Below are 12,193 nucleotides of genomic sequence, written 5' to 3'. Positions count from 1 at the left end.
ATAGTAATAGAAACTATTCAAAATGAAATGCAGAAAAACACCGAAAAAAAAAAAATGAATTGTAAGACAGATCAAGTGGCCAGCACACGTGGAAGCGGTGGCCCAGAAAAGAGGGTGTGTTTTAAGGAGGGGAGGTGGAGTGAGAAACGGTATCTGAAGAAGTACTAAGCACGTAACTCCTAAATTGGGTGTAGATCCAAGAAAACTCAATCAGCAGCAATGAGAATAAACATGATGAAAACCACGTCAAGGAGCATCATAATCAAACAGCTCAAAACGAGTTATAAAGAAAATCTTAAAAGCATCCAAAGAAAATAAGACCCATGCTGTAAAAATGCACAGTTAAGAATGACAACCGACCTCATGGAGGACAACGGGAGATGACAGTGCAGGGAAACCCTTGAAAGACTAACAGGAGAAAAGTGACAGCCTCGAATCCCACACCCAGCAAAAGTATTTTCCAAAACAAAGGCAAAAGAAAGACTTCCTTGGGCATACAAAAGCCGAGAACACATCACCGGCAGATTAGCCCTGCAAGAGATGCCAGAGTCTTTCAGACCGAACAAAATTGATACCAGATAGAAATTTGGATCTACTAAAAGCAATGAAGAGCAGAACAGTAAATACATGTGCAAATATAAAACACATTTTTAATTTTTTATATTTCATTCTTATTTTATTTTTTAATGTTTATCTTTGAGAGAGAGTGAGTGAGCAAGCATGCTAGCAGGGCAGGGGCAAAGAGAGAGGGAGACACAGAATCCCAAGCAAGCTCCAGGCTCTGAGCTGTCAGCACAGAGCCCGACGCGGGGCTCGAACTCATGAACCTCAATATCATGACCGGAACTGAAGTCAGACGCTCAACCAACTGAGCCACCCAGGCACCCCTTAGTTTTGTTTTTTTTTTTAATTTATGCATTTATTTTGAGAGACAGAGAAAGAGAGAAAGAGGAGGGGGAGGAGCAGAGAGAGAGAGTGACAGAGAATCCCAAGCACGCGCCACATTGGCAGCACAGAGCCCAACGTGGGGCTCCAACCCAAGAATCATGAGATCGTGACCTGAGCCAAAACCAAGAGTCAAACGCTTAATTGACTGAACCACCCAGGAGCCCCCATTTTTACTCATTAAAGCAAAAATGATAAAAAGGTATAATTCATAACATATATAAGAGTTAAATATATGACAACAGTCATTCAAAAGCCAGCAGGGAGAAAATGGAAAAATACTGTGGTAAGGTTCTCATCTTATACTTGAAGTTCTATTACACTATTTGACAGTAGACTATCATAACTACAGAAGTGTAAATGCTACAGCAACCACCAAAAAAGAAAGTATAGCTAATAACCCAATAAGGGAGATTCCATGGAATTCTAAAAGGAACCAGTTCAAAAGAAAGCAGGAGGGGTGCCTGGGTGGCTTAGTCGGTTAAGCGTCAGACTTCAGCTCGGGTCATGATTTCACGGTTCGGGAGTTCGGGCCCCACATCGGAGTCTCTGCTGTCAGCACAGAGCTGGCTGCAGGTCCTCTGTCCCCCCCCCCCCCCCTGCCCCTTCCACACTGGTTGTCTCTATCACAAAATAAATAAATAAATAAACTTAAAACGGGCAGGAAAAGAGAAAAAGGCAAGCAAAGAAAAAATGGAACAAGTGGTAAACCGATACCAAAGTGTTAGCTTTAAACTGAACCACACTGAACTATGCATTATATATAAACAGCCAAAGCATGACCATCAAAAGGCAGAGATTCCCCAATTAGATAAAACAGTAAGATTCAATTACAGTCGACCCTTGAACAACACCGGTTCAAACTACGTGGACACACTTATATAGATCTTTTCTGATAAATACAATCTAGTCCTATAACTATTTTCTCTTTCTGAGGATTTTTAAAATAACATTTTCTCTCCATAGCTTACCCTATTGTAAGAATACAGTATATAATATAGACAACATACAACGTGTGTTGTTTTTGTTATTGGTAGGTGCTCCACTCAACAGTAGACTATGAGTAGTTAAGTTTGGAGGGAATCAAAATTTAAATGTGGATTTTTTTTTTTTTTTTTACCATACGGGGTGTCAGTGCCCCTAACACCCACATTGTTCAAGGGTCAACTGTATATTCTGTCCATAAGAAACACACTTTAAATATAAAAGAACCAAAATATCAATGTACATCCAGCCTTAGAAAGGTATTCAATCTGAAGGACATCAGAAATCTCATCTCTGGTGCTCGCTTCGTGACACATATACTGCAATCGGGACGATACAGAGAAGATCAGCATGGCCGCTTCACAAGAATGACGCCCAAACTCACGAAGCGGTCTGTTTTTTCCAACAAGATATAAAAAGAAAAAAAAAGAAGAAGAAGAAATCTGATCTCTGTTGAGAGGGGAGAACAGTGCTCACAAGCCACTCCGTTTCTTTCACAGATGAAACTAGGCTGTGACGTCAGGAGTCAGGACAAGCGGTCCTCTCAGATGAGAGGACTGCAAGATGGTAACAGGAGAGGGGGTAAGAGATGCTGATAACGTCTTTCTCGGTCTCATCCAAATATCCAGCAAATTGTGCGCTTACGATTTGTTCGTTTTCCTGTATGTATCATTCAATCAAAAATGAAATTAGGGGCGCCTGGGTGGCGCAGTCGGTTAAGCGTCCGACTTCAGCCAGGTCACGATCTCGCGGTCCGTGAGTTCGAGCCCCGTGTCAGGCTCTGGGCTGATGGCTCAGAGCCTGGAGCCTGTTTCGGATTCTGTGTCTCCCTCTCTCTCTGCCCCTCCCCCGTTCATGCTCTGTCTCTCTCTGTCCCAAAATAAGTAAAAAACGTTGAAAAAAAAAAATTAAAAAAAAAAAAAATGAAATTAAAACCTTTAACTGCGTTGGAAATAAGGTTCGCTAAGCAACTTCTGGAGTGATCATTTGGAAACTCAGGTACCTGATACCAGGATAAGGGGTCCTGTCCCAGAGGAGCAATCCCAGCATCAGTGTCATCAGGGAGGAATACTCCCTGTCATACACATTCTGTTTATTCATCAGTGCACTAGAAGCTGAAAGATATCCGTAACTAACATTCTTATCGACATGTACCCAAAACACTGGTACGGCTGCTGTCACTGCTACTCCTTTATCCTCTGCTACTACAACCACTGCTGTATGCTGAACGCCAGCGACATGCCAGCAATGGCGACAGACGACAGCTCTCTTCGATGACTTAACTATCACAATACCTCCACAACGTCCCCATTCCACACCTGAAGAAACTGATGCGCGTCAGTGCCATGTCATGTGATCCCAACATTTACGTATGTCATGGAGTTTTTCTCCTACAGTCATTACAAATAGTAGCTAAACTTTTAGGATTAAAAATGGAGTACACATGGAGGTCAAAACATTTCTTAAAATAATGCATATACTTTGTGTATGAAATATGAATTTGATTCTTAATAGAATTTTTCTTATTACAAATACAATATTTAAACAGGCTTGCCTATATCAGAAATTGGGAAAGTGTCTCACAGGGTTATTTATATGTTAATTAAATATAGTGTGATAAAGAGATTCACTGCTGTTACAGACAAGTATTTACATATTAATGAAATCTTGACTGGAAAAGACATTGTGTGATCAAGAAGAATTATAGGGACTATTTCCCTAAGGTAATTCAACCATTCAGAAGATGTTATAATCTACTTAAGGATCACATGTACTGAATTATTGGTCAGGAGACTTAAACTTTGGAGGAAAATGAATAATGAAAGAAAAATCTCATCTCCATGAAAAGAGTATCATTACCACTAGCTAATGCTGAATTTAGTAACAGATTTTTAGGAGAATGTATTAGTTTAAAAAAAAAAGTACCCCCTCAAAAAGGTCTTAATTTCAAATAAATCAGAAACTTTAACTGTATTAAGCCATATTAAAAACACTGGACAATGTTACATATACATATGTAAAATGATAATGCAATTAAAATTATTTTTAAAATAATTCCCTATTTCAGCATATATTTCAACTAATGCCTTTCAAGTTTTCTGCCTGAAGGCAGGAATAGAACTCCCTTCTCTGCTTATCCCATAAACATGCTGTGAGAATTACATGTGAAACGTAAAACTGGTTTGTAAATTAAAAAAAAAAAAAGAGTCCCATGCTCCAAACAGGAAATGAACAAATCAGTACACCTTTATTTCTTTAGTACTTCTCAGAGTACCAAATACACAACAAGTATCAACACACTTTCCAAAGCCCATACAAACTCCTCTGAAATAAGATTCACTTCTACCTTCTTAATCAAGGAAATTGTCCTAAATCCATTTTGTGGTTTTAAATAATCAGAAAGACAAAAACTAATGGAGTCAAGATCTAAGGCGCCCACAGTGCCAGGAGACATGCAAACCAATCGCCCCACTGCCAGCCCCAGACCCTATTCCCAGACAGTTGAGGTGACGAGCCTTTCCTTTCTGATCCAAACGCCAAGTTATCCTTGGATCCAGAAAGTGCCAACATATCCAACATTTGTAGAGGACTCTATATTCTTCTGTACTGATAGTCACCACAGAAGACCAGATACTTATTCCAAGCCTAAATACAACCCAATGTATTGTTCTTTGTTCACAGCAGTTCAGAAATAAACTGTACATATGGGAATTGCATTCTGATTAGGTAACTAATCAACTTTTCAATGTGAAAGGGAAAAGAAACACTTTTATTTTTCTCTTGAGAATCAAACAAATGAATGCGATGCCCCAATTTTTTCCATAATTATTTCATCATCCAGGCTACAGTTTAGATAATATTTCCATTACAACAACAAAAATATGGTGGGAATGACCAATAGAATGACCAACAGAAACTGCTTTTTAAAAATTTCAGAGAAGAAAAAAGAAATCTTTATGAATAAGAGCAAGCTACATAAAAACATAAAAAGAGATTCCTGATTGTTTTACTGGAAATCCTCTGCATTAATTCATTTCAACTAACAAATTAATTGGCAACATCTTTTGTACCCCGTGACTAAACAGTATAACACAGGTAAAGACTCAGGTAAAGACTAGGTAGGTAAAACAACTTCATGTTAAATATTCAGATGACTCTTTCCTCTTTGAACTTCCCAATATCAAAATCACACTCAACTTTCAAGATCTAGAGAAAACCTTCCCTCTTCCAAGAAGGCTTTCCTTCCAATAATAAGAGAATATCATGAGCAATTATATGCCAATAAGTTGGGCAATCTGGAAGAAATGGACAAATTCCTAGAAACATGTAAACTACCAAAACTGAAACAGGAAGAAACAGAAAATTTGAACAGACGGATAACCAGTAAAGCAATTGAATGAGTAATCAAAAATCTCCCAAGAAACAAGAATCCAGGGCTGGATGGCTTTCCAGGGGAATTCTACCAAACATTTAAAGAAGAGTTAACACCTATTCTTTTGAAGATATTCCAAAAAATAGAAATGGAAGGAAAACGTCCAAACTCGTTCTACAAGGCTAGCATTACAGCATTACCTTGATTGCAAAACCCAAGACCCTACTAAAAACGAGATCTATAGACCAACTTCCCCAATGAACACAGATGCAAAAATTCTCAATAACATACTATACAACCAGATTCAACAACATATTAAAAGAATTATTCACCACAATCAAGTGGGATTTATACCTGGCAGGGCTGGTTCAATATCCACAAAACAATGTGACACATCACATCAATAAAAGAAAGGACAAGAACCACATGATCCTCTCAATAGATGCAGAGAAAGCATTTGACAAAACATGGCATCCTTTCTTGATAAAAACCCTCAAGAAAATAGAGATAGAAGGATCATACCTCAAGATCATAAAAGCCATATATGAAAGACCCACCGCTAACAGGACAGGGATGTCCACTCTCAACAATGTTATTCAACATACTGTGGAAATCTTAGCCTCACCAATCAGACAACACCAAGAAACAAAAAGAATCCAAATCAGCAAGGCAGAAGTCAAACTTTTACTCTTCATAGATGACATGATAATCCACGGGGAAAACTCAAAAGACTCCACCAAAAAACTGTTCGAACTAATCCATGAAATCAGCAAAGTTGCAGGACATAAAATCAATGTACAGATATTGGTTGCGTTTCTATACACCGATAATGAAGCGGCTGAAAGAGAAATCAAGGAATCAATCCCATTTACAATTGCACCAAAAACCATTAAATACCTAGGAATAAACCTAACCAAAGAGGTGAAAAATCTATACGCTGAAAACTATAGAAAGCTTATGAAAGAAATTGAAGACGACACAAAAAAAATGGAAAAATACCCCATGCTCATGGATTGGAAGAACAAATGTTGTTAAAATGTCGATACTACCCAAAGCAATCTACATATTCAATGCAATCCCTATCAAAATAACACCAACATTCTTCACAGAGCTAGAACAAACAATCCTAAAATTTGTATGGAACGAAAAAAGATCCCAAAAAGCCAAAGCAATCCTGAAAAAGAAAACCAAAGCTGGAGGCATCCCCGTTCTGGACTTCAAGATGTATTACAAAGCTGTAATTATGAAGACAGTTTTGTGTGAAGACACAAAAACAGATCAATGGAAAAGAACAGAGAACCCAGAAATGGACCCACAAACCTCTGGCCATCTCATCTTTGACAACGCAGGAAAGAATATCCAATGGAATAAAGACAGTGTCTTCAGCAAATGGTGCTGGGAAAACTGGACAGAAATATGCAGAAAAATGAACCTGGGCCACTTTCTTACACCATACACAAAAATAAACTCAAAATGGATGAAAGTCCTAAATTTAAGACAGGAAGCCATCAAAATCCTAAAGGAGAAAACAGGCAAAAACTTCTTTGACCTTAGCCACAGCAACATCTTACTCAACATGTCTCCGGAGGCCAGGGAAACAAAAACAAAAATGAACTATTAGGACCTCATCAAGATAAAAAGCTTCTGCACAACAAGGGAAACAAAAACAAAATTGAACTATTAGGACCTCATCAAAATAAAAAGCTTCTGCACAGCAAAGGACACAATCAGCAAAACTAAAAGGCAACCAACAGAATGGGAGAAGATATTTGCAAATGACATATCAGATAAAGGGTTAGTATCCAAAATCTATAAAGAACTTACCAAACTCAACACCCAAAATACAAACAATCCAGTGAAGAAATGGGCAAAAGACACAAAGAGACACTTTTCCAAAGAAGACATCCAGATGGTTAAGAGACACATGAGAAAATGTTCAACATCATTCATCATCAGGAAAATACAAATCAAAACCACCATGAGATACCACCTCACACCAGTCAGAATGGCTAAAATTAGCCACTCAGGCAATGACAGATGTCGGCGAGGATATGGAGAAAGAGGAATCCTTTTGCACTGCTGGTGGGAATGCAAACTAGTGCAGCCACTCTGGAAAACAATATGGAGGTTCCTCAAGTAATTAAAAACAGAACTACCCTATGACCCAGCAATTGCATTACGAGATATTTATCCAAAGACTACAGGTGTGCTGTTTTGAAGGGGCACATGCACCCCAATGTCACAGCCGAAGTATGGAAAGAGCCCAAATGTCCACTGACAGATGAATGGACAAAGAAGATGTGGTATATATATACATATGAAATCTTGCCATTTGCAACAATGTGGATGGAACTAGAGCGTATCATGGTCACTATCATATTGGTCAAAGAAAGACAAGTATCATATGACTTCACTCATGTGGAATTTAAGATACAAAACAGATGAACATAAGGGAAGGGAAGCAAAAATAATATAAAAGCAGGAAGGGGGACAAACCATAAGAGACTCTTACATACTGAGAACAAACTGAGGGTTGCTAGAGGGGGTATGGGCAGTGGATGGGCTAAATGGGCAAGGGGCATTAAGGAGGACAACTGTTGAGATGAGCACTGGGTGTTATATGCAAAGGATGAATCAATGAATTCTACTCCTGAAATCATTATTGCACTATATGCTAACTAACTTGGATGTATATTAAAAATAAATATTTTTAAATATTAAGTAATTAATTTAAAAAAGTAAACTTCTGCCTAATATTTCAGTTGTGAAGAATGGAAATAATGTCATCTGATCTCTTTAAGGACAAATTATTAATCATTTAAGTTATAAGGCAAATCAATTTGACCTAAATCAAATTTGTCCTACTTGGAATTTTAATAAAATGCATATTGATGTTTTGCTATCTTAGGACCTAATTTTTATGTTATTGTAATTACAGAAAAAGGCTCCATGTTTGGCTATTCAAACACAAGTGTTAGAAGATATATTAGATATATTTTGGATATATTCCAAGTTCCCTTCAGTTTGCACACCCTATTTATCACCAAGAGATGGAGAAGAGGCTCTCCACAGGAAGTCCAGCAATAATGGTAATGTAACCTTGCATCTCAAACTAGAGTTAGTTCGTCCTCATCCTATTCTTTGTTTGAGAAGTACTTTCGCAGCATAAACAGAAACATGACCCAGAGATGGCAAGCCACTCTAAGCCCTATTTAATTGTAATATTAATTTCACTGAAAGTATAGGAGTATGCCTTGAGGATATTATGCTAAGTGAAATAAAAGAATCATAAAAAGACAAATACTGCATGACTCCACTTTTAGGTGGCACCCAAGAGTAAGCAACTTCACCCAGACACTAAGCAGAATGCTGGTGGTCAGGGGCTGGGTTGGGCAGAAAATGAGAGTTGTTTAACGGGTGCAGGGTTTCATGAGGGTAAAAAGAGTTCTGGAAATTGGTTGAACAAGGGGAACAGACCTACTAGGGAAATGTATGCTGAAAAGTGGTTAAAATGGTAAATTTGATGTTGTATGTTTTTTTACAATTAAAAATTTTTTCTTGAAAAATAAAACAAAAACATTATAATGGTCAAATGGTCTTAACAGTCCCTGCACTTAACAAAGCCAAAAATATGCAAAGCTCAAAATACGATTTACAAATGCAAGACAGATCTAGTCATTCTGAATCGGACTGTTGAAGAACACAATCGGTCTATCACCATGCTGCGTTATCAAGTGGGGCAGAGAGCACCAGAAAGGGATTCAGGCCTAGGAAAAGCAGGAATGATTCAGGGTTCGCAAGGGAATAAAATGCCAGGGACAAACACGAGTTAAAGTATGCGTGGCACAAAAAAATCCCAGGTCTGCAGGTCACAGGAAGAATGCTTCTGCCCATTAGGTGCTCGTACAACTTATACTGTTTTTTCAAGGTGGCTCCAAATGAACACAGGCGAAAGTGGTTTCCAATTTCTATGCTCTAGAAAAAGAGCAGTTTCTAAATAGCCATATATATACTGACATGGGATGCGGCTGACCTCCTAGATGATCTAAATAGCTGATCACTTCACATCTTTTAGCCAGCCCCTTTGGATGTTAGCCTTAACGGTACATCACATAAACTACTGTGGAACTAAAGGCAGACAATGATTAGAAGTCAACAAATAATTCTTACAATCACAAATTCAGAAAAGAAATTAGAAACGTCAACACATTTTTATGGTTCACACAAGTACAATCTATCCACATGTTATAGCACACTTTCGCGGTCCAACCTCCAATCGCCAAATAATTAACAAAACTCAGATATTTATAAGCAAACGAACTGCCAAGTTACCACAGTAACAGCTCGTCCAGGAGACAAATGTAGTGTGCCGGATAGCTGGATAGTCTACTTCCATCAACAGAGTTTTACCACTTACAATTATAAAATAGTTTAAATACAGTAATATCCCCAGATACACTAAATAATGGAATCTTTCCTTGCTGATTCTGGAAATAATCCAGGAATATAAATATGAGTATCAATTTTCATTATCTAGCAAATACATGTGTCAAAGAATTTCCTGACTGACAGATATTGAACGGAGTTTATTTCTACATATTAAAAGCAAATGAAATCTAAATGCAACGTGGTATCCTGGATTGGATTCGAAAACAGAAAAAGCATATTAGTAGAAAAACTAATTATAGCCAAATAAATCTGTCATTTAGTTAGCAGTATTGCGCAGTCGGTTCTGCTATCCTGTTTTGAAGATGCAAATTTGTTCCAGTGATAGATATGAGGGAACAACTTGGGCATAACACAAGTTTTGCATTTGCTGACGCCAAATTTCATCCCCAAGAAACACTAGGTGCACACAGAAAACCGAACCCAGCCATGTCAGGCTACGCGTGCAGAGACGCCCAGACAGTCACCAGAAACCTCGGATCACAGAGTATGTTAGGAAGCCCCCATCCACATCTGGTGACACCACTTTCCACCAGATTTCCAACCACCCTCTTCCTCCACTTCCCAGTGACGCAGGACCTGCAACTCTCCCGACACCCACTTCCACGTGCAAAGTCCTTCTAAGGTCTTTTTCAACAGAAGTGCCATATTTTAGTATTTGTGTGCCTATTAACCCTTTAACACATGTAAACAGTGTTAGTCAGGACTTTCATTTAGGTTCCTTTTTTTCACCGAACAAAGTTTTTGAGTCCTGGACCACTAATCCCACTGTTCCCATAAGCCCTGTGGTTTTCACTGCAGGATCCCACACAGTCAGTGATTTTAGGAATGTATAGGTCATGATATAGCAGAACTGACTATTCCAGTGATAAGTTCTTAGTTTTGACAAATGTGCTATGATTATATAGGAGAAAAGGGAAGCTAAGTGAAGGGTATCCAGAACTCCCTGTATTTTCAACTTTTCTGGAATTATAAAAATATGCCAATAAATTTAAAACAGGAAGCACGTGAAGTATACAGGGCCAAGGTGCTAATATAGGATTCTACCCTAACAATAGTTGCTAACACTTAAGTAGCATTTATTTGGTGCCGAGCAATGCATTAGCTCATTAAACATTCTCACAATGCTGAGGACAATTCATGTCCATTTTACAGGTGAGAAGACCAAAGTGCATTTAAGAAAGTTATCCAAAGACATGAACTAGGCACTCGGGCTCTAATAGCAAAGCTCCTACCCCTCTTCTGCGACGCTACTTCAACAGACAACCGTTCAAAATACCACTTTTTAAACTAGGTTACTTCCATCATTCTGGAAAAGATTCTACACTAGGGAAAGAGGCATAAAATGAAAAATCTAAATAATCTTTCTAAAACATGCCACAAGTATCAAAAATCCCCAAAATAAACAAGAATTTCTTTTATAAAAATCTCTATTAACACATATTGTGGGAGCTAATGAAGACAGTAAGAAATGTCACCTTTGTACTTTCATACAGTCAAGTACACTATAAAGTGGAAACATTTTATAGCAATGATAAACTAAGGATAGACAGCTAATAAAAGGATGTGGCATCTATGATGGAAAACGTAATTTCAAAGTTTAACAAAACCTGGTCGCATTTCATCATCGTCAAACACATGATAATTTAAGAATGACAATATAAAACACAAGAATACCACACGCCACAGAAGTTTCCCAGCAATCATAATCATCAAATTTGGTTAGATCAAAACTGGTTAACCAAACTTTGGTTAAATGTCAAAGCAAAAGTTCTGCCTACTGGATCTCAACACAGGGTAGGTAACAGGTCAATTTGCTGGCATAACCTACTATCACTTTCCAAAATATTACACAGCTTGAACTCTAAAATGCAAAACGCTACCTACCCTCCCATGTACATTCTACACAGGGGAACAAGACACGAGGTCCTTCCCTTATGGATTTGATATTCAAATATTCATTCATTTATTCATTCATTCATTCAACAAGTATTTACTGAGTACCTACAATGTGCCAGGCAATCTTCTAAGTGCAGGGCGGGTAAGGAAGGGAAAACACACAAAATCCCTGTCCTACTGGGGCTGCTGTTTTACTGGGGTGGGCAGGGGGCAGGGGGAACAAAATAAATAAGTGAGTAGAACACAAACTAAAGTAGGAGTGATAAATGCTAGGAAGAAACTAAAGCATGAAAGGAGGATTTAAAGTGAGGGTAAAATCGTAAACAGGATGGCCGAGGGAGATCAGATAAAGTGGAGAAGACAAACGACCACATAATATGTTAGGTGTGAGTGCGATGGAGAAAAACCTGGTCGGGCAAAAGCTGCGGGAGGGAGCGGAGGCTACCTGAAGAGAGTGGTCAGAGAAGGGGTTTCTGAAGAGAGAGCCTTTGAGGGGAGACTCAGAAGGAAGTAGGAGGCCCAGTCACATGAAGATCTAGGAAAAGG

The 12,193-nt window shown here is 38.4% G+C and overlaps 1 protein-coding gene and 1 non-coding gene across 2 annotated transcripts in view; one reads left to right on the top strand and one right to left on the bottom strand.

The window, feature by feature from the left end:
- Positions 1–12,193, bottom strand: part of NBAS (NBAS subunit of NRZ tethering complex) — a 334,006-nt gene that overhangs the window by 224,401 nt on the left and 97,412 nt on the right. The gene's annotated exons all lie outside the window — the stretch shown is intronic.
- Positions 2,227–2,332, top strand: LOC124504433 (U6 spliceosomal RNA). The gene has a single exon (XR_006960414.1). It is a non-coding gene; the product is annotated as a U6 spliceosomal RNA (small nuclear RNA).

Source organism: Lynx rufus, unplaced genomic scaffold, assembly GCF_022079265.1.
Source record: "Lynx rufus isolate CCGP_SWC_20201006 ecotype Redwood Valley unplaced genomic scaffold, mLynRuf1.p SCAF_8, whole genome shotgun sequence".
NCBI lineage: Eukaryota > Metazoa > Chordata > Mammalia > Carnivora > Felidae > Lynx > Lynx rufus.
Note: the sequence above shows the minus strand (reverse complement) of the source record. Positions and strands in the feature narration are given on the sequence as shown.